The following is a 23,910-nucleotide window of genomic DNA, read 5'->3' on the forward strand; positions in this document are numbered from 1 at the left end:
CGCGTGGGCTGGCGGTGCGTGGGTCCGGGCTCGGGGAGAGCGCGGGGCGAAGAGCGGCGAGATCGCGCGGGGCGGCGGGTCAGTGGGCGCTGCGAGCGCGGAGGTGGCTGCTGCAGCCCGTGCGAGCGGCCGGGGTCTGCGCTACCTCGTTTTCTCCCTCCTGATTTGTACTGGTTGTATTTTGCTCTTCCCGGAGCAAGGCAGAAAAATTTTTTACGCAGCGTGACTGCTTTGCAGTGATGTAGCATAGATGATAGCGTACGACACGAGATGACCATTTAACCCCGCATCCTGCCTCTTTTTTTATTTTTTCTTTCAATTAAAATTCCTACTCTCTTGGATAGAAAATTCTTCATCCATCTCTTAGCATGTTCACTTGGTGGGTAGTGTAACACTGCAAAGGAATCCTTAACAATACATGATGTAATAAAATTTTTTCCTCCTTACTTGCTTAGGATATGTATGTGCTATTAAAAATCTTCTGGGAAGAGAAAGAAGATGTCTTGCGATTAAAAATTGCCCTCACACGTCACCTTCTCTAATGTTTAAAAAAAGATCTGCATTTCGTTAGTTTTTATTGTTATTATTTCTTTCCGCTTTTATGTCTCTATGCAAAATGCACAAAGAAATGCCCACTTTCTTCTTTCTCTCTAACCTAACTTACACTGTGGGGCTTAAAGAACAGCTGTCAGAAGATGCCACTGCTTTTTCGTATACTCGTATAACTCTCACTGTGTGTTTGTGTATCCATTTCTCCTCTCCTATATCATGTTTTCTTTGCATGTTGAGCCTTCTAAAAGGACTGCTGACACTACTGGCATGTACTGTATTCAACAGGGAAACTCACAGATTACATTCTGTCAAATTGAAGTGCTGGGCATTTTGGGTTGCCATGGCTGTTTACACAGTAAAATTGTGTCCCATCACAGCCCTTAGTTGCACACAGGAAAAGGATGTGGTACCAGAAATAAATATTTTCATAAAACCTTTGCATTGAAGAGATAAAGTACGAGTGGGAGATCTAGCATCTTACCCTGTAATTTCACATTTTCTTTCCCCAGTCTCATAGAGCAACTGATGCTTTCTAAGAAATGTCATGTTGGAAGGAACCTTAATGAATTCCCTAGCCCATCTTGCAGTGAGGCAAGACTTAGACTGGGAGACATTTGTCTAAGTTGTTGGTTGTGGCAACCAGGCGCAGACTCAGATGTGAACGACTGAAATCTTTTATTACAGGTTCTCACGTAATTCATACACATTCACAAGTTTCCTTTTCTAGCTTTCCCATCCACCCTTACAACTTTCCCATCCTCCTTTACATGTCAACAAAGTATTTCACAAACACTCTTAACTGTGCAGAAAAGCGTTTATCCAGTCAGAGCCATGGGCCATTTTTTTTTTTTTTTTTCCTTTCTCTTCTTCTAGAGATATCCTTAGTTCTCAGCCTTCTCAGTTTACTCATACTGTTTATCTTGCTCCACAGGGACTGCTCTGAATACTCTCTCTTGTATTCCCATACTCCACTTTTTAATCTCCACTTTTTAATCCCCACTTTTTAATCTCCAATGAATGAGATGCCCTTAGCCTGCCTAGGTAGACTTCCAGGTTAAGCATCTTTCTAATTTAAAAGAAAAAAAAAAAAATTAAAAAGAAAAAGTAACTAGTTGTTATGATGCTGTATTTGTGAATATCATATGCTAAATGACCTAACAGAAGCCTTGCAGGGTCATGTGATACACTTGAAATGTACTTGTTAGCAGATGTTATAGCGAGTGAGCCTCGCATCAATCACTAGAAAAATCAAGAATCTAACAGCCAAACACTGGGGTGTTCCAGTGAAACGGTTTGACATGTAAAGGATTGGTGGCAGATGTCATTGGGGAAAGCTTGGTGACTGCAAACGTGTCAGAGTGCCATGGTAGGCCAGCAAGATTCAGCAGCCAAAAAGGACTTATTAGTTCATCACTAATGAATCAGCCTAACCCATCCAGAAAAAAAGGACAATTTTTTTGTGACATTTATGTAACGAGACCCAAGCAAAACAAACCAAGCATGCATAACATGTAAAATCACAGCCAGTGACCATCTTGCTGTATTTCTATCTTTTTCACCTCCAGGAAGGGGAAATCTTAAAAGTAGGGATGTTATGAAAATATACGTAGAGGAAAAAAGATGGAAAGAAAGAAATGAAATGTGCATCTCATAATTCCTTTTATTGACAAAGTCTTTTAAGAGCACTTAAAACAGCTCTATCCAGTGCATCTTCCTTCCAGCTTCCTCCTCTTTAGCTTACCCCACCAGTCTCCATATGGGGGACAAATACAGCCTTGACATCCTTTGCAGGGCCACGTTCACTCCAGTAAGGGATGTCATCTCAGCATCTCAGTTTGTGAGTTACTTGATTTATCCAAATGACTCATTAGCAAACTTCTGTGTTTCAAAATCTTGTAAGAATTTTTTTATTCTTTCTTTTTTATATTCTGATACTAGTGGTAGAAATGTAGAAACCTCCATTTCAGGTCAGCTTATTCTGCCTGCAAAAGGATTTTTCTGTATCATAAGAAGTTTTATTATCCAGCAGTATGTAGCAGAATTTACATGTCCTAAGTGAATATCTCTATTTTAATTTCTAATTTCATAGACTGAAATCTCCCTTATTCCTCCAAGTAGCATAGGAGTTCTGTTTTCCCACTCAGAATGTAATGTGCCCAGCCCCTATTCACTGAAGCATTCCAGAGAAATATTCTGTTTTCTGGTAGGAACATTTTAGCATGGTTACAGTAAGTTTTACAAGGAGATGAAGACTTTTTCTTGGATCAATTCAAGGTCATTTCATAAGTTTTGCTCATCTGCATCTTCCATTTCTTGATAAAAATCTCCATACTTCTCAAGTACAGAATGGGCATCAAAAGAAAAACCAAAGGGGCTGCAGATGAGCCAAGTAGAGATCTTTCTCCTGTAAAAGGCAGGAAGAATGAATCTCCATAATCCTTCAGTAATGTTGTTCTGAGGAATCATATCACATAGCTGTTTACCTTTTTTACCTCATACAGGCAGAACTGGATTGTAAGCCACATGTAGACCTCCTCTTGCACCATGCAGATATTGCAGTCAGAGATGTGTTGTCCACACAGGTAGACATACTGGTGTGGACAGTGCGCGGCCCTTAACCACGTCAGCTCTACTATTGATTACAAAAAGTCATTAGTAACACAGAGAATTGTCAGTGTGTTTGGAAATGCCAAGGGGAAAATTTAGATTTAGAAGGTGCTCTAGATCACAGAGCAACCCAAGAGAGAACACTTCAAAAAGATGAAAAGCAACTCCACACAGTTCTAAAACTGCCTAAATCTTCTTGCTCAAATATGTAGATTGTTCACTGTTTAACCCTCCACATCCTCCAGTACTGCCTGCAATTGGTAGTCTGGCTTCTGCAGGATGCATTTTTCCTGCTCCCATTTCCCTGTACAATGCACTTATTATGTAGTTAATTAGAAACCTGGCCCTGTGGCCTCTGTCTTCTTGCTGGCCCTGTGACTTACTACTCCTGCTAGTCTCAAGGCTTATGGCCCTTCACAGCTTTACTGGTGTGAGATGAAACATTGCAGCAACCCCATTCACTCTGTGCAGAAAAACAGCCATGTGTTGACTAGCTGCAGAATTTGAGCATTAGGTTGGGTCTTTACAGGGCACACATAGGAAGAAAGAGGGGAAAGACACAGCTGACAGAGTTTTCAGATAAATTGCACTACATTTGCAAGATATTACTTAAATAGGGAAGAACAGAAAAAGTCATCAAGCTGGATTTCTTTTGTCTTAATGTATATTGTGGCTTGACAAGAACAAGGTAGTACAAAGAAATTCATAGTGTTAATTTACATTTTTAATTCACCAATCACAGCTATTTATGAGAACACCTTTCCATAGTGATGAGTATAAGCAAATTAATTACAAGGCAGTTACTCCTTGCAATTGTTAAAAATTCAACTGCAATTTTACTCTAACTTCTGGCGTAAATACACATACTTCCCTTGTGCTTCTCTGCAGTACAGAAAGATTTTTTCAATTAGTACCAAAGCAGCTCTCAATGGCTTCCTTCAAATCCTTTCTTAAAGTCTGTATTACGTACAGACACTTGATAGCAGAGGAATAGATACAGACAAGGATGTGCTTGAACCACTCCTTGTCAAGATGGTCACTGTTGCCTCACTGCTACCATGTACTTCTGCTGTCAGTCCATAAGCCCAAATGTTTCCTTTCTTATCATGAGTCTATCAGTTCTCTGGGATAGGTATCATTTTCCAGTCATATGACATCATCTTCCAGTTCCATATGACAGTTCCCTATCAATGGCAGGATTCAAGTTTTATGACAAAGAGGAAACGGAAGCACAGTCTTTGTCCTGAAGCCCCCCCCACACATAATCACACACAGGCAGGAGTCCCAGAGCCAGGAGCTCATCCCATAGCTTCAGCATCTCCAGAAGAAACATAGGTTCTTTTGCCTATGGCAGGAATGGCTTATCCTATGTTTATGCAGGTTAAAAGTTCTCACTGCCTTATATTTTCACTTGTCTAACACAGTGATTTTAATATGTGGATATGCATCTCTGTGGGTTTCTGACCACTTCTGAAAGATAATTATGAAAAATGAGTATGCTATCCTAGGGTTAATTTTACACTAAATATACAATGCAAAACAGAGTTCTGCAATGCGGAAAATGCTGAGAACAATTGTTCCAGCTGAACACATTTAATGCCAATGACATAGAAAAGAGCTTTTCTTTTTTCCATCTACAAATATATGTATGCATTTCTCATCACAAAACATGAATTCAGTAATTATTCTGTTTAATTTTTAGCACTTTATTTGTTCAGTTTATTTTATTGCTTGAAAAGCAGTGACCTGATCTACTGAGAGTCACATTTTTAAAAGCAAATCTGCTTTTTTACTCCCAAAATTCAGAGTGAAAATTGCATTTAAATCTCACTTACTCTTGCAGCTCTACTTATGTGCTGTTTGTTTCTATAGGCTGGTTTCCCTGTACCCGTTATGGGTAAAGTCTGTCTATACTGGAGGTCAGCTCTGAGCACAGGAGAGCAGTGGCATCAGCACTCACTGCTTTGTGACCATGCCTATCCTCTCCCACTGGCTCCAAAGGAAACAGCTGAGGAGAGCAGCTGCTGAAGCATTTCTGCAGTAAATGAATAAAAATGTCAAGTCTTTATTTCTTTTTGTCATTACTGAAGAGCATTTTGTGTGGGGAAGAAGAGGCAGTATTTTGGGACAAGGTAATAGAAAGAACTTCTGAAGAAGTGCCTGGAAACCTGTGGAATATCCCTCAAAAGCATTATAAACAGTACTTAGGTCACAAGTAGGGAAGACTGTTTTGCAGGTGGGAAAGTCTCAACAAAGGGTCATTTGGCCTAGAAAGAACCAGAGGTAGTGAAGAAGGTCACCACAGCTCTAAAACTGGACAGGGAGTGATAAGGTCACAGAGACAAGCATGTAAGACCTTTGTGGGAGTATAAGGAGGGCAGAGAGGATATTGACAATTTAATGTGCCTTTTTACAACTTTAATTCCATCTAATAGCAGCAAGCCTTCTCGGAGAAATGTAGAACCACAATGATTCCCAGACCATCCCTTTGTACTGAGGGAGGGCTGATCCTGGGCACAATACAGGATCAGCCTTTGTCAGATATTTATCTAGACTTGCTCTTTTACTTCCAGTGAGGAGGAATCCACAAAATTAGCCCTGTATTAAAAACAAACAAAAACCACCATACCTTTCTTTAACCAGATTACATATCAGATCAATTACTGTTTCTCCTTTGTCATTGTATCCATGAGCATGACTGTTTCCTTACAGCCTAAGACAACATTTTCACATGTAGTGCTGCATGTTGGTCTCAGTAACCACCATGTGCTTTCATGTTTGAAGGGTGAAAAGGGCCCCATAGTAAAAGAGTAGAAGTGAGAAAAGGGCTTCACAGCAACTAAGGATGGAGGGGTAGTTAGAGGTAGTTGACAGAAGCAAGAATGTAGAGCTTGTTAGAAAAATAAGGGATGGCAGACACTGGGTCTGGGATAATGAGGGGGATGAAGGTCATAAAGATAAGGGTTTGAGAATAGCCTGAGAACGTCTGGCACTGAGGTGATTAGATGTCCACAGGGAAAGCAGAAACCAGTTTGGGGGGGCTGCCCCTCCCGCAGGTCAGAAGTTTACAGTGAAGAAGACTATGATTCTTCATCCCACAACCACCAGGAGGAGACCCCCATGACTCACTATGCACACACGAGCGGGAGGGTGTGCATGCTAATGGGTTCTTGGAAATCTAGTGAATATGTATCCGAATTCCTGGAAACAATTGATTATGTATTAGTTTGGCCTATATGTGTAGCACACTTTTTCCTCATGGGGTGCAAGTGAGGCAGATCTATCCCCCTTGCACCCAGTGTATGCACACTGCTGGAATAAATGTGGTTGCTTTGTAATCTTACTTAGGTTACAGAGTTTGATGCCTCACATCAATTTGTTGACCCAGATGGGACAACCTCTGTTTGGCTGCGGAACTGGCTGAGAGGGGGGATGCCTTTGCCACACCCCGAGATTTCTCGGAAGGACTCCCCTTCCTCATCTGATCACTTCAGGAATAGACAAGGACCATCCGTCAGTGGACCAGGTACATGTACGGAAAGGGGGAATCTGTAAGTCATGAGGAGACATCCTATGTGAGATACGAAGGAGCGTGCATGCTCCCCACCCTCCCCCCCGAGGAATGGGAGCTCACGGATTTGGTTGCCAGCTGGGGTGGGAAGACTCCTTGGGGAAGTTCCTACAAAGGGGTCCTGTAAGCTGTACGCAAGGAAAGAGCAATAGCTCTCCCTTAGGTGATCAGTAATAGCGAGTATCTTGTCAAATAATAATGTGGGGGTTATAGATTATATTGTTGTCATCATCATCTGTAGGTGTTCGGTACCATGTATTTGAGTAATTGCTATCGAAACATTCAAAAGGAGTTCAGAGCTCTGATTTGGTATAGTGTAAAGTGGGTATTATGTGTGACTGCGAGTGAATGTGTTGAATACTTGAGACACAGCATAGCTGCAGGGTAAGTGCAGAGTATAACAATGATCATTGTCTGATTGTCTGTCTTTACATTTTTGTATGAATTTATGAATGGGGATGATGAACTCATAGAGAGATGCCCGTTCCATTCAGGGAATGAATGTCAACTCGTTTATGTTTGCTTGCAAGGAGGTGTGTGTGGAAAGTGGGTCAATCAGTGCTGGTTCTGTGAGAAGGTGTTTATAACTGAATGATACAGATTGTTAGGGGAAAATTATATGGTATTAAGGGTGTTTATGGAAACTGAAGAACTGTATTGTTTGATTTGTGAGTTTTGAAGGGAATGGAATAAGCTGTTTTGATGGTATAAGAAAGTGTAATTGTTAATGGTAAACAGGGGTAAAATAGAGGGTATGTGGAAGTGTAACTGAGGGTACAGACAGTGGATGAATACTGTAGGAAAAAGAGGTGAAAGATAAAATGAGTTTATCTGTGCTGGCATGAGAGCAACCCCCCTGCACCATTCGCCCGTAAGCAGAACTTGGTGTGAGAGAGCAAGCCAGGGACAGAGACTGCTGCTCTAAACAGCATTACTTGCAAAGGTGAAGGTGGAGAGGATAGGGCACTGGAAGGGAGAATAGCCTTCATCTGCAAAGATTTAGGAAACCCGAAATCCCAGTATTAGCACTGGAAGCATCTGGAGAGGAGGAGGTGAAACTGAAATATGATGTTAATAGTTTATGTAATGATGAGAGTTTGGAAAGTGAAAAAGTTTGGGTAGGACACAGGCGGAAGAAGGCAAAGATGAGCAGAGTGTAATATGGGTGTCAGGACTGAAGAGAGGTGAGCGATATGAAAAAAAAAAACAAAAACAAAAAAACAAAAACCCAGAACTGATTGAGAAACAGCGATAGTAAGGAAATTGGGAATAACAGCAGTTGCGGCACTGGATTAGGGCCGTAGGACCCAGAGGTCCCCTTAGAGAGAGGGGCTGGAAGAGCCCAGGGAGGCCTCCGCCCCACTGGAATGGAAAAGCAGTGTGCAAACTGCAGGGAAATGGGATACTGGTGGAGAAATCCTACCAAGCTGAGTGAAAGGGAACCGTCTCTGATTGAAAAACTGAAGGATGGGAACCTGGGAAGTTTACCCTAGCAGATACACTGCTTAAATTGCAGCTAGGGGAGCAGGATCAAGAGGTTTATCTTCTGGTGGATACCGGTGCCTCTTACCACCCATAGATGATTTTGTAACAGTAGTAGGTGCTACTGCTCAATAAGAAAAGGCTTACTTTTGGGATCAATTAAATATAGGCTGAGAAAACAAGTAGGAATATATAAATTCTTATACATGCCAGGTTACTCTGGCAAGATTTATTAGAACAAATGAATGCAGAGATTAAATTCAATAAAACTGGAGCTAAGGGTCAAACAATATTAACTGATTGAAAATTGTAAGTTTGGCTTTAACACAGACTGGAAGAAACAAAGTTGTACCTCCAGAAATCTTAAATAAGGTATGCTTAGGAGATGGGTATCAACAACTGTCAGAGCCAAAATTGTAGCCCTAAATAGAAGTGAAGTTAAAAGCAAGAGTTAGCCAAGTCAGGGTAAAGCAGTGTCCTTTGAGGATATGTGATTGTAGAAGGATAAAAGAAATAATAGATAATTTTTTTGGAGTCTGGATTAGTAATTGAATATGAATCCAAATACAATCCAACTACAGCAAGTGCTATAGTTCGGTACAAGATTTGAGGACAAGTAATAGAATTGTTGAATGCATACACTCAGTGGTGGCAAATCCATACACTTAACCAAGTTAAGGAATTAAGGAATTAACCAAGTTAAGGAATTAGTAGGTGGAGTTTACCTTCTGGATTTGAAGGAGACTTTTCTGCTTGGTTTGGCCAAAGGAAGCCTAAGTTTATTTGCTTTTGAATAGGAAAACCCTAATACAGGGAGAAAAGACTCAGTTAACCTGGACAGTGCTACCCAGGGTTGTGAGAACAGCTCAGTGATTTTTGAGAGCTGGTCAACTAGTGAGCCTGAGACTTGGGTTCCTCCATCCCAGGTAGAACTTTACTGCAGTACATGGATGCCACGGAAACAAAAGAGGACAGTGAGTTTGCTGAATTTCTTGGTTTAAATGATTATCAAGTTTCTCAACAGAAAGCACAAATAACTCCACAGCGAGTGACATATTTAGGATATGAGATTACAGCTGGACTTCAAACATTAAGGATTGTCAGGAAAGAAGCCACTGCCAAACCTCTGAGCCACAAACTGCCCAGGAACTCTGTACATTCCCAGGAATGACAAGATAGTGCTGACTGTGGATATACAGTTATGCACTGTTGGTAAAGCTAAAATATTATATGAAATGGGGAGGCAGGGAGGGCATTCCCTCAGCTGAAACAAGAACTCATGAATGCCCCTTGCTTTGGGACTACTGGATGTGACTGAACCCTTCTGGCTGTTCTTGCATGAAAAGCAAGGAATAGGCCTGGGAGTCCTTGCCCAGAACCTCGGACCCTACCAAAGGGCAGTGTCATACTTCTCCAAACAGCTTGATGAAGTGAGTAAGGAATGGCCAGGGTGCTTGAGGGTGGTGGCTGCACTAGTGTGCTAGGCCAAAGAATAACAGTTTTAATATCTCGTACTGTGTCTACTGTATTGGAGTTAAAAGGGGTGCACTGGCTCTCGCCCCAAAGATTCCTGAAATAGCAGGCCAGCCTGTTAGAGCAGGATGATGTAGAAATAACTGTAACAATATTGTCAACCAAGTATCTTTCCTTAGTGAAACTCCTCCAGAACCAGTATTTCATGACTGCTGTGAAACAACTGAAGCATATTCCAGCTGGTTGAACCTGAAGGACGAACACCTAGAAGATGCAGAAGACACCTGATTTACCTATGGTAGCAGTTTTGTGAGACAAGAAAGCCGTAAGGCAGAATATGCAATAGCTGCTAATGATGAGGTAATTGAAGCACAGCCATTACCTGAGGGGACTTTCCCTCAGAAGGCTGAACTAACTGCCTGGACAAGAGCCTTAAGTTTATGGACAGATGCTAATTATGTATTTGGGATGCTACACACTCATAGTACTATCTGAAAAGAGCAAGGATTGCACACGCACAAGGAAAACAATGTAACGTACATCTACCAAAGAGCGTGGCTATTATACATTGTAAAAGACATAAGAAAAGTAACACTGTACAGGAGACTGGAAATAAGATGATGGTCAGGTAGCAGAACAGGTAGTTGAAGAAGGCTTTAATTCCAGATGGTAAACTTAAAATCTCTGAACCTGAGTCAGAACCTGTAAAATATTCTAAAGAGGCTAGGAATCTAATTAATGATTTAGAAGGGAAGAGAGCAGGCTGACAGATGGGTTCACACCCAGATGGACACATTGTTATGCCCTTTAGTATTTTATGGAAATTGATTCTAAAGGGGGATAGGAAAATATATTGGGCAAACAGACTCTATAAAGTACAATCTTAGTACCAAGAAGAGGGTACAAGTGGGCCTATAAGTGAACCTTCCAGGGCAACAGTAGCAAATTGATTTCTCGGAAATCCCAAGAAAAGGGGGTTATCACTGTATGTTGGTACTAACTGATACCTTTTTACAGAAGCCAGAGGTGTTTCCCTGTAGGACTAATAAGGAGGTAATGAAAGTACTGTTACGTGAAATAACTCCAAGGTTTGGGGTTCCTGCAGCACTCTCATCAGATCGAGACCCACATTTTGTTGCTAAGGTGGTCCAACAAATAAGTACATTGTTGAGAATTGACCGGCAACTGCACACACCTTATAGGCCGCAGTCAAGTGGCCAGGTGAGAAAAATGAATCATCTGATCAAATTAGAAATAGTAACATTTCGCCAAGAGGCTGGGATTCCTTGGCTGCAGGTACTGCCTCTGGCACTTACAAGAATTTGGACTAAACCCCAAACCAAGGAAGGATTAAGCCCATATAAGATTTTTTATGGGCAACCTTATACTGTACAAAAGGGAGTCTCTATGCAGATGGGGGATGAGGTGTTGAGTAAGTATATGGTCAGGGCATGGGGCCTGGATGGTCCAGTGCATAATGTGTACCAGGCAACTATGCCTGTGTTAAATTCCTCTCAGATTCACCTTTGGAACCGAGGTGGGAAGGACCCTACCAAGTACTTCTGACCACCCACACAACAGCTAAAGTAGAAGGACTGACACCGTGGATACATTACCTGCCTGAAGAAAGCACCCAGACAACAGTGAACAGCAGAAGAGGAAGGACCATTGAAAATCAGGATTTGAACGCATGTATAAGTTTGATGATAGTCAGTGTGACTGTGGTAGCAGTCACAGCTTGGAAAGAAAATAGTTACTTGAGAATGACTGAGAAAATTGGTCAAGCTCCCAACAGGTCTTGCCGGTTTATGGAATAATAGCACTAAATTGGACAATTCCAAATTGGGTGGAACATGGGAAATGTGAATTTGGGGTAGAAGATAAGCCACAGAATGGCCCTAAATTTGATTTGCTAGTTATTAACTCTACTAGATTTATCTTTGTAGATAGGAAACACGATAGTAAAAATGGGGTGGGGGTCGGATGGCAAAATTTGACAGGCATAGGGTGTAATTGGGAATACGGAAACTCTGGGACAGCGTCAGGGACCAGTGAAAATGGAAGGTGGAAGCAAGATGAGGGGTATGATCCTGGAACAGATGAGGCGTCACAATGGGTCACAGATAAAAATGAACTCGGAATTGTAGGGATGGGAATGACATTCACCCACCAAGAAAGTATGACCAGGCCATGTAAGTTACCTCATGGACACTAGTGGTTCTGTGGGAATGGTCAGGCACGAAAAGCATTACCTTTAAATTGGACAGGGACATGCACTGCAGGATACTTAGTACCTCAGACCATGGTGCATGAAGAGACCCCTTGGGGACTCTTGAGAACCCCCTGGATTCGAACTAAGCGCACGCACAACCCCCTAGATAGGTATAATATGGGATACCACAGCTTTCTGAGGGCTCTCATCTCATCTCTAGGAGTAGCTCAGCTGGAAAAGGCTATAGTGAAGATTGTTGCAACTCCAGAAATAGTAGAAAATGCCACAACAGATGCATTACAAGCAATCTGAGAGGAGGTATCCTCCTTATCCAAAGTGGTACTTCAAAATAGGATGGCACTAGATCTATTAACAGCTAAAGAAGGAGAGGTACGTACAGTAATAAATCAGAGCTGTTGAGCTTACATATAAAAGGACTTGAGAATTGAAACGGACTTAAGGAAAATTTGGGAGCAAACAGTCCTGCATAGGACAAGTAACAATAACGTTGACTGGGAAACGGATTTATGGGGCTCACTTACTAGCTGATTACCGAACCTAGGATGGTTAAAGCAGCTTTTCTTAGCATGCATCATCCTGGTACTACTGGTATGTTTTACCTGAGTGGTAATGAGGTGTTCTATGTGCCTGTGCGGGAATACTAGAAGGGAGTAAGAGGTATGGAAGAGACATGAGCTAAGGCAAAAGGTGGAAAGTGGGGCTTATTTCACACATTAAGGAAGAATAATCTAGCAGGTAGAAGTCCTGCCAGATTAAAGAAAAGGGGGGAATTGGAGGGTGAAAAGGCCCCATAGTAAAAGAGTAAAAGTGAGAAAAGGGCTTCACAGCAACTAAGGATGGAGGGGTAGTTAGAGGTAGTTGACAGAAGCAAGAATGTAGAGCTTGTTAGAAAAATAAGGGATGGCAGACACTAGGTCTGGGATAATGAGGGGGATGAAGGCCATAAAGATAAGGGTTTGAGAATAGCCTGAGAACGTCTGGCACTGAGGTGATTAGATGTCCACAGGGAAAGCAGAAACCGGTTTGGGGGGGCTGCCCCTCCCGCAGGTCAGAAGTTTACAGTGAAGAAGACTATGATTCTTCATCCCACAACCACCAGGAGGAGACCCCCATGACTCACTATGCACACACGAGCGGGAGGGTGTGCATGCTAATGGGTTCTTGGAAATCTAGTGAATATGTATCCGAATTCCTGGAAACAATTGATTATGTATTAGTTTGGCTTATATGTGTAGCACACTTTTTCCTCATGGGGTGCAAGTGAGGCAGATCTATCCCCCTTGCACCCAGTGTATGCACACCGCTGGAATAAATGTGGTTGCTTTGTAATCTTACTTAGGTTACAGAGTTTGATTCCGCACATCATGCTTGTCACAGGGATGATGTTTCCATTTCCTTTTTCATTCTTTCTTGTTCTTTCAGCACACTCAGTTTGTCACTTCTAAAGTGAAGTAAAACACATTGGAAAAAGTGTTAGAAAAGCTATAAGCTGGAGAATTGAGATTCCACTAGCCTGAGTAGACCAAAATAATGTAGTCATCACTACTTGTTTTCATATATCCTTTTGAAATTTGAAATAGAAGAGATTATGACTAGCCATAAGAAAATCACATTTTCATGATGAAGACAGTCAAACTTCAGAACAGGTTGTCCAGAGTCTGTGCAGCCTCTGTGATTGAAGATTTTCATTAGCAGACTGTATAAGGCCCAGTGCAACCTGAGTTGACCTCGCAGGTGGACATGTGTTGAAAAGAAACTAGGACTAGCAACATCCTGAGAATCAACCTGAATTATCCTGTGGTCTTTTGAAGAGAATTGCTTCTTTGTCAGTAATGTCCTCTGCTGATTCACATTCAATTTGTGATGTACTGTAAAACTCAGGTCCTTTTCTAAGGACTGTTATGTGCCCTTTTAGTCTCTGTGTTATGGATGTATCTTTTATTTCTGTTTTCAAATACAGTGTTTCTACTTCCCCCCCCCCCCCCCCCCCAAAAACAGTAAAGTGATATTCAGAGCAACTACTCCAATTTGTTCAGCTCCCTTTGAATTTTTTGGTTTTCTCCCGCTGAAGTGTCACTCACAAATACAGTAATCATATTGTGTACTGCATCATAAAAGTTGGCATTAAAAAAAAAATGAAATGCAGCTGGAGGTAAGGTAGTTCTCTCAAGAGCCCTATTTTAAGTCCCTTCCATCTACAGATAATAAATAAACATTCTCTGAATTGAGTTCTTCTACCAGGTGTTGATACACTGTTCAGATTTCATACAAAACATGCTTTTACAATTTTTTACAATTTTGTCAGGTGAAACCGATTTTGCAAATCCTTTTAAACTGGAAAGAAAAATCACTTTAGACATTTCCTCTTTACCTACTATTCAGTTATCCTGTCAAAGAAGAATTAGTTTTGTAGTAACTGACAAATCCCGATTGGGTAATTCTTTATCACTTGCTGTTTAGTAAGAAGTTGTATAAGATTTTATTCCAGTAATTGTTTGGCAGCCAAGCAGGACAGAGTTTACATCTTTCCACCTCCTTTTCTTTTTCTTCTTGTTTACAAACTGGTGTTCTTTTTGGAACTCACCTTTTCCATCCTGGAATATAAATGCTAGCAGGTCAGAGGTTGTGTCAATGTATGCAGCAAAAATTGTTTTCAATCTCTCTAAATATTATTCTGTTTGGTTTTCAATTATTCTGTTCCTATTTTTTTTTTTCATTAAAATTAATCATGATATTTCATCACAATTATCTGTCTCATATGGACTAAATGCATTAAAATTTTATTATTAAATTTTTATTATTAAAAATGAGGCACTGAATACTTCAGTCTCTTCAATCTCTTTTATCATCATTAGCCTTATAACTTAACATTACTGTGTAAACTAGACCATTTGGAAGGGTAATTCATGCCAGGTGTCCTAGCAGTCAAGGTTGGTGGGATAGATCAGGACTCATTTTCAGTTGTGTTTGCAGTACTGTGTTATGTCACACATGTTATTCTTCCTCACGTGTTTGTTCCTTTTATCACTGCTTTCAAAGAGCTTCTCTCTTCCATCTCCAAGGTTTACTGATGTTTGCTTTGTCTGAAGTCCACTCTGCTGCTGCTTTATCTTCTGCTTATAAGAATCACTCACTAGTTTATAAGAACTTTTTCTCCAAAAAAAGCAGAGCAGATGCTTTTGGCATTGTGTTACTAGTGACACCTTTACAAACCATTTGCTAAGTCAGCATATCAGTCTGGAAGTGTCTGAAGCTCAGTGATAGATGTGTTGTCCTCAGATCCCCTGTGCAGTTTTCTGAGAAGCAGGCACATCTCACAGGAAGGTGGAGTCTGTCTGTTCAGTGATGCAGTTTTGTAAGTGACAGCTTAAATTGTGGTCTCAAACTGACCTTCGTGTTTGTTCTCTTTAAATTACACACATCTTTACATTTTCAAATATCAGACTGAGGTTTTCAACCTCTAAAATCAAATATTCAAGAGGATGAGGAAATGGATAATACCCTTAGGCTAATTCCTAAGGATATTTGTTCTGTAGTCCATATTCACAGTAAGCCAAAGAAAATCAACTTTCTTGATTACTAGAAGCAGGTAAAGATTTACTGTCTGTTTTTAGAGAGTTTTTTTATTGTTTACAGTGGGTAACAGTATGTAATTAAGTACTTGTGTACATTCCTGCAGGACCAGGTCTGGAATTACGGACAGTTAGTGAGAGTATTGGCCAGTTACAGGGGGAACAGATTTTGCTTATACGTAGAGATATATTTAGCACCAGTAAATCTTCATATAGATCAGCCAGAGTATCATAGAATCTTCTAGGATAGAAAAGACCTTCTAGATCAAGTCCAACCAGCCTGACCTACCAGTTCCATTACTGAGTCATGTCCCTTACTGCCAGATCCACAGAAAACACCCACTGACCCATTTTCTTCTTTCTTCGTGCTGCTATATGTCAGCCTGTGAGTCTGTCAATACACATTATCTTCTGAGTTGTGGTTCCCCACTGCTTTTCCTCACTGCTTGCACAGGTCCAGCTGGATGGACATCTAGAAGCACCAAATTCACTATTAAGCTGCTTTGTACAGAGGGCAACAGGATGAGGCCATTGGTGTGACTAGTGTTTGCCTATATGATGTCTTCCACATGTGTTCATCTGTGAGACCAACTGTGTGTATACATGTATGTCTGCATGTGTGCCTATGGGAATGATATGCTCAATATTGCTCCTGATTGGAGCTACAGTGGCTTCACCTTTATAGGACTGTATTAGATGTATTTTTTCCATTACAAATTTTTGACATCAAACGAGCAGTGTTTTTATTTTATTGCAAATAAAGAATTTTTAATTTATTTATAATAATAAACTATTGTCTCATTTTAATAATGATTTGAATGGGAGAGAAGTCGGCTTTTCATTGCTATTCAGAAAAAAAAGCCCAAATATGGAATTTTTAATGAGAAGAATTAAGTCTTAATGACTTGTATCTCCAAAAGGCTCTGACAATTCCAGAAAGGGTAAAAAAAAAAAAAAACTAGAAAATTTGTATTTGTATAAACTCATTAGGCCATATTTGAGATCAAAAAGAATTGCCATAGTTTGAACAGGCAATTGTGAACCAACCCACAAGGCGATAATGAAGTACTGGCATCCAAGTATCTCATCATTTCAGAAGACCCAGGATGATCTGAGGAGAATATCCTCATTTTACCTTGGCCAGTCATGTTGCAATTGAAATGTTGTCCTAGTCCCACTGCAATTAAGACTCTGCTCACTAGATACAGAGATGATTTCCCCTCTTCCAACACCCCATAAGTGCTACAACAAATGAGGAGTAAGCTGTTCTGATATCTCTGTTGAATGTGAACTGATAGACAGTGGAATAAATGTGCAAAATCCTACTGCTGATGCAGTTGGGAGAGCAAGCCACTGTGACTGTAAGCAGCTGTTTAGGACAAAATAGGCTAACATCCTTGAACTGTAAGGCAGAATATAGCTAGGCAGAATTCAGCCATCCGTAATTCTAGCAGAGTGGACCAGTTTAAAAATAAATAAATAAATAAATAAAGCCTTCTTTTCCCCCCAGAAAAATTGTGAGAACATCTACAGAACTTTTTTAAAGATTGAAAGAAAAAAAAAAAAAGGTTTATTTCTACTTTATATTTTAGATTTATCTAGAGGTTTCTTAGGTTTCTGAGATGCTATAGAATGCAGGTGTAAAGTACTAGTTAAATTTTTTACATTTTATACTATACCTAGAGCTCATCTGAAAGTCACAGTGGGTTTTCTAAAGAGGCTGATTAGAGAAGATAATTACTGGTGTCTTAACTAGGATAAAGTGTGCTACAAAACAATCTCTACCTCTTTGTAAATGACAAATCTGTGATACCTTTAAATTTAAGCCATGAAGTTAAGTGTTAATGAAAATTATTTCCCAAAATCAAAAGAAATTGTCAAATTCAGAACATGAAGTGTAAGTATTAATACAAAATATTACTCTTGTGTAACTTCATGTCCAAATATGGTCTTTTAAATTAAGATCAGTGTTATGCTAATTGATATTTGCAGATAGAAGATAATAGTAAAGTTGTCTTTAACATGACAAAATTGGATCTAAACTGAGGTTTTTGAATGCAAGTAAGTAAATCTGACATAGTGCTTGTACAGTTTTGTTGATTACAGTCCTTCTTTGATCATGTGTTTGGGCATGTGTACGTTTTGAAGATGTATGGCCTTCTCCAAAAACTCTGAAGGTGTTTGAAAGATGATAACTGAAGCTGAGTGGGAGGACTTTACCCTAGCTTCTGTTAATCAACAGCCCCAAGGATTTGGTCATCCCTGAGAGGCGTCCCAACGCAGATCCGGCCTTTGGATGGTGAAATCTTCTGGTACTTACAACCAGTGGCACAAATGCCAGCACTTGGCTGGATTCACAAATTCTGTACTACTCTCTTGGCCATGATCCAGTACAGATGCACTAGGCTGTCAAGAGATGAGTGACTCCACCATTGTTGTTGGGCAATGGGATGAGAAGTAGGAGTCAGATCCAATAAGGGATTGCCCTAATGCTCCAAGCTGCTGCTCCTTGCTACCTACGGGCAAGCAGTGGCTAGGCAAGGGAAGGAGTGTACTCGTTGTACTGGATCTCTACCTTTTGTTCAAGGAGAAAAATTGCACCAAGCAGCAAGAGGCCTGACAGAAGGGGGAGAAAGTGGGAGGTGGGGGTCACAGTGCTTCAGTTGACACAGGCATTTTCCAAGGAATCAGAACACCAGACCTTCCACATGAGCCCAATGCAGTTTTGTCAAGGGGGGAGGAAGGAAGAAGTTTCAGTTTCAGCCTTGTGGATAGATGTCATTCTGTGCCCACAGAAGTGCTTTGTGCCCCTGATACTAAAGGCAGCCACCCAGAGTTGGGGAATGGGTACACAGACCCTGAACTCTGACCAGCAGGGAAATCAGGAGAAAAAAATGCAATTACTGCTGATTTTTACCGGTTTGACTCTGCTTTAAGACTCAGTGCAAAGTTTCAGAAAAAGTGTCCCCTCAAAATAAGAAAGAAAAGGAACAGGGTTGAAAAGGAATAGGTTGGTTTTAATTGTTTTTTGTTGTTGTTGTTTGTTTTAAAATGTACAGTCTGACTATGGTGTTACACTGTCAATGGTCTTAGTTCCAGAAGGAACTTGTTTGCGTGCATCCACAGCATCCTCATTAATTTCTCCTTCCAGTTCTTCTTCTGCCATTTCCAGCAACAACTTCTCAATGTCATCATCTTCTGAGAAGAGTTCTTTCCTGGCCTCTGTGCAGCTCAGGTGCAGCGCCTTATTTGTTTCTTGTGCGGCATGAGATGTTGTGTTTGAGACCTCCCACTGTGCCATGGAGTCTGCCTGGTTTCCCAGAAGCAGTTCCAGACCTGGGAGAACAAGGAAAAGAACAATCAGTACACTTCTAACTGGAGATACGCTTTCCAAACCAGCTCTGAGATCTGCAGTTAACCCCTTCTGCATCTCACACTCACGCAGGGAGGGCGATTCTGTTAACCTGAGGCTGCCTTTAGAGTGCAAGATACCAGCAGGTACATTTTTCATAGTGGGAATTGATCTGTACAGATAGAGCAAACATGGTCCAGGTTTTGTAGCAGAAAAACATTGCCAGCCTCATTACTTTGACTGTAAATATGTCAAGAAGTCATCCTCTACAGAAACCTGTTTACTGACTGAGTTACTTCTCCCAATGACATACTGAGCAGAGATTTTGAGTAAGCAATTTAAATTATTTCAGATGACCTCTTCCTTTGTTGGATTATGCCATGACACATCTCAAACACCCCATTTTTCCCCTGATGTGAAAGAACTTATATCTAATGGATAAAGGGCACTGATGAAGAACAAACTGTGGTCATCACCTGCTTGGAAGTTTTAGGACTTCAACGCTGACCAGGGTGTATTCAGGAGAGACTGAAGCAAGAATCACCTAGGAAGAAACAAGACAGTGTATGTGGTGTATGAAGCACAGGTAAAAGATTCCTATGTAGTTTTTTTTTTTGGTGTTTTTTTTTTTCCCCAGAGAAGTTGTGGATGCCCCATTCCCGGAGGCATTCAAGGCCAGGCTGGATGGGTTTTCAGGCAGTTGGATCTCGTGGCTGGCAACCCTGGCCACAGCAGGACAAGTGGAACACTAGATGATTTTTGAGGACTCCTCCTCCCTTCTCTGGGCACTGCTGAGCCTGAAGCCAAATACAGAACTGTGATGTTCCTGAAGAAAGTGTTCTCTTGAAGGTTACAAGTGAACATGGGTGTTTTTAACAGCACAGCATCAATGGACAAAATCCAGAATTGCAGTCTTACATAATCATTGCTCTACATCTAATCAAAATAGAAAATTTCCACAGGTACCCTGTGAGACATCTGCTGCCTTCAAAGGAAACAGAAGACCTGTAGAACATTTGAAATTTCTACCTTTTCTTCAAGAGCAACACTAATCTTCCATATGCACTACTGTTTTTGCTGCTGTTCTCACCATAGGTAGTTTTCTAGCTAGGGGCTCATCCGTGTCCTCAGCAGCAGATGGTTGCATCTCTGTTGCTTTTTGTTTCTGTCTTTGCATTGAGGGGAAGGTGATTTACATAGACCTCACACACACCTTGCGTCTAAAGTAAAAGGAAGAGATTGTTGGTACAGTCTTGCTGTGCCTCGAGAAATCCACATTCTCTTATCATTCCCACAACCCTTCCAGGAAGTTAAATACATTTGACCAGTGGAATTACATTGCCATGTCCAGGATTTTCAGCAATGTTTTCCACGCTGTCATCTGTGCCCACCAACAACACATCAAAAGGAACAAAGAAACCCAAGAGCTGCACTCAGTAATAATCCAGGGCAAGGAAAACTCTGACACAGAACAATGCTAAGTGACATCATTACTTTTCTGAGGCACTGTAACAAGCTCCTTGTGCTCACCCTTAACTCTTTTCTTGCGAGGCAATTCCTTTCTTTTCCCTTCTTCTCAGAATGTTTGTGTTTTCATGCAGCCGGGCCATGGGAGGAAGTTGAGATGTCAACTGCAGAGAACAGTTCCAGGAAAGAACAAGTTTGGGTTGTCTCCAAAGGAATTCCCCGCTCTTGAAAAGAGATGGCTGCACTCTTGGACTGCTTGGATCCACAAAATGTCCTCTTGGACAGGAACCCTATAGAAAGTATCAACAAGGGAAGAATAATGAGGAATAAGCATTTTCCCAGCTTTCTTCTTTTATGCTGCGTAGACTCTCAAGGAGGGCAATGTCTTGGAAGGTGGTTGCAAGAACTGTGCCAGCTCTAGATCCAACTTCTGTCTAAATGCTACGACTTCTCCCAGCAAGTACTGTCCTGCATCTCATCAACAGTTGTACACCTTGCAGCACACATTTTGTGTTCCTGTCATGAAAAAGTCTGTCTTCTCCTCTTGCTGCAACTGCAATGGATGTTCTGGTACGACATATGTGTTTGACAAACCTGTGGCTAACCCTGGCACTGCTGCAGTCCTTCTCCCTTCCAGGTAATGGCTGAGCAACACCGTCAGTGAGAGCGGGCAGCACCCATCAGCCCACCACTATCACTGCCAGCCGGGACGAGGGCTGACACAGCGTGTCCATACTCCTGCACAGCACTCACAGCTGTGGCACTCACTGGTGGCAGCCAGGCCCTAAGCACAGTGCTTGTAATGTCACCGTGCTTGTGATGTCACCAGGTAGTCCATGTCCCCAGCTGAGCACCTGGCTCTCCACCGTGACTTCAGTAGGGTTTTGTGTAACACATGGGCAGCCTGATCTAGTATTAGATATGGAGGTTGGCAGCCATGCCTTCAGCAGAGGGATTGGAGCCTGATGATCCTTGAGGTCCCTTCCAACCGAAGCCATTCTGTGATTTTGTGATTTCTGAGTTCATTTGGGCTCCCAAAAAATTGTCAGAAGCATTGGGTTGTAGCCTTACTTCTAGTGTGATAATCAATATGAAAGCATAATGTACTTACCTCCCCTTCCTCAAAGTTATCAATATTTCAAATTACTGAAGTTTATATTTGTAAACTGATACTCCTTACACTGAGCAAAAGAATAGTCCCGGGTGGGATACGTAAAATGAGGGTTTGGAACAGAAAGATTTTTGTCCCCATACCAGCATACATTTTTTGTGCAATGTGAAGTCACGGTATTCAGACATATTAGACATAGGCACATGAAAAGGAGCTCAAATTTCCCATTGTTAATTCACCTTTCTGAAAACAGTCACGTTACATTGTGTAATCACAGTCTGATGCTCTTTTTAGGTGACTGGAATAGTGGAAATAACCCTTGTTTTAAAAAAGGGGAAAAAAGGGAACATCAGAGAACTACAGGCCAGTCAGCCTTACCTCTGTGTCCATTGAGATCACAGTGCAGACATTCCTGGAAAATATGCTAAGGCACATGAAGAACAAAGAAGTGGCTGGTGGCAGTCGACATATCGTGCCTGCAAAATTTGATAGTGTTCTATGATGGGGCTGCAGCATTGATAAGTAAAGGAAAAGCAACTAATGTCATTCAGTTAGACTTGTACAAAGCATTTGATGCTGTTCAACATGACATGCTTGTCTCTGAACTGGAGTGATATGAGTTTGGCAGATGAATTGGCACTCAAGAGTGGTGTTGCTCAGGGGTCAGTATTGGGACAGGCACTACTGAACACCTTTGTTAAAGACAGGAACAGCATGTTTTCAGATGACACCATGCTGTGCATTATGGTTGATACACTGGAGGAAAAGGATGACAGCCAAAGGGACCTTGACAGGCTCAAGTGATGGGCCCATGTCAAGCAAGACCAAGTACACTTGGGTCAGAGCACCCCCAAACACGAATACAGACAGGATTGTGTGTAGACAGAGAACAGCCTTGCAGAGGATTTTGGGTATGGGTAGATGAAAAATTAGACATGAGCTGACAATGAGCACATGCAGCCTGGAAAGCCAGTCATATCCAGGTGTGCATTAAAAAACATACGGACAGCAGACTGAGGACAGTGATTTTCCCCTTCTACTTGGCCATTGTGAGACCCTTTCTGGAGTACTACATTCAGATCTGGTGCCCACAGCACAACAAAGACATGGAGGTTCTGAAGCAAGGAGGTCCCAAAGATGACTAGAGAGATGGAGCACCTCTCCTATGAAGAAAAGCTGAGAGAGCTGGAATTGTTCAGCCTCAGAAGAGGGGGAAGAGCTTACTGCAGCCTTTCAGTATGTAATGGAGACTTATGAGAATGCTAGACATTTTTTACAATGATAGTAATGATAGAAGGGGTAAATGTTTTAACTGCCAGAGGGTAAATACAGATTATATGGAAGGAAGAAATTCTTCATGATGATGATAGTGAGGCAGTGAAACAGGTTGCCCAGAGAAGCTGTGGAAACCCCATCCCTGGCAATGTTCAAGACCAGATGGACTGATATAGTAGCAGGGGGATTGGAGAAATGTTAGATCACTCCAAAAGAAATGCCTCATTTATTTCCATGGAAACAACAGGTACAAAGAGCACAATAACTCTATTAGATTAAGAAAATTCTGAGTGAGCTCAGAAGTGAATGTTTACAGTCTTCTCCACAATATTTAAAATATCACAATTCACATATTTATACATCATTTTCAGATAACAGTTGTTCAAAGCAGCATAGACACTGAGGTAGAAAATTGCTTTTCTGTTAAATAAGTAATAATAATAATCACAATTGTTTGTTCTGTTGAATCAAATGTCTGTCACACTCCTTTAATTGTAAGTTCATTTTAGGAGAGGATCTTTTACACCCCATGTCTCATCTGCCAGACTCTTAGGACAGCAGCAGTGAGGCAGGGAGTGTGGGAGCACAGAACAACGCAGGGGGAAAGAGAGGCAGATGCTGTTTTTCCTATAACTGTAAAATTTTCCGAAGAAAAATGAATACAATACAAACATTGTTTTTCTCTCCAACATCATTAAAGTCTCTCCCTCTCTACTGGCTCACTCACCAAACATCTTGTATTCCTAACCAGTTTGGCTGGCAGAGAGGAAGGATCCTGCTGTCAACATAATGCAAATCTGACCATTTTCACACATGGAACTTTTCATCAGCATCTTGAAAAAGCAGTAGTGGCCTGTGACTGCAACAACATGGAAGTACGTAGGCAGTGAATTGCGAACACCTCCAGAATATAGATCACTTCTCACATTTCTAACTCCTCTCTCCCACTTGCTGCTGCACAGCAGATTTCCCCTTTCTTCCCACACTCTCACTCTCCCAGAGCACACCCAACGTCACTCACAGCTCAGCTCTGGCAGCAGCAAATCCCTGCTGGAGCAGCTGGAGCAGGCTCTGATCTGACATGGGGCAGTGCAGGGGTCTGCTCACAGAGGCCACTCCTGGAGACTTCTGCTGCCAAAACCTTGCCATGTAAAGGTAATACAATACAATATAACTAATGATGTACAGAGGGAAAGATAAATAAAAAATACCAGA

The 23,910-nt window shown here is 41.4% G+C and overlaps 1 long non-coding RNA gene and 1 pseudogene across 2 annotated transcripts; one reads left to right on the forward strand and one right to left on the reverse strand.

The window, feature by feature from the left end:
- Positions 1-10,943: 10,943 nt before the first annotated feature.
- Positions 10,944-13,143, forward strand: LOC149913061 (endogenous retroviral envelope protein HEMO-like; annotated as a pseudogene).
- A 5,363-nt stretch (positions 13,144-18,506) lies between these two features.
- On the reverse strand, positions 18,507-21,167 carry LOC116239250 (uncharacterized). 2 transcript variants are annotated; one of them, XR_016461973.1, is made up of 5 exons: positions 20,915-21,167; positions 20,373-20,599; positions 19,933-20,062; positions 19,319-19,386; positions 18,507-18,826 (listed from the first exon to the last, which is right to left on the reverse strand). It is a non-coding gene; the product is annotated as an uncharacterized LOC116239250 (long non-coding RNA). The 2 variants fall into 2 exon arrangements; XR_004169076.2 differs by lacking the exon at positions 19,933-20,062.
- Between the last annotated feature and the right edge of the window lie 2,743 nt (positions 21,168-23,910).

The sequence above is a fragment of the Phasianus colchicus genome, chromosome Z, assembly GCF_987193195.1.
Source record: "Phasianus colchicus chromosome Z, bPhaCol1.hap1.1, whole genome shotgun sequence".
Lineage (NCBI taxonomy): Eukaryota > Metazoa > Chordata > Aves > Galliformes > Phasianidae > Phasianus > Phasianus colchicus.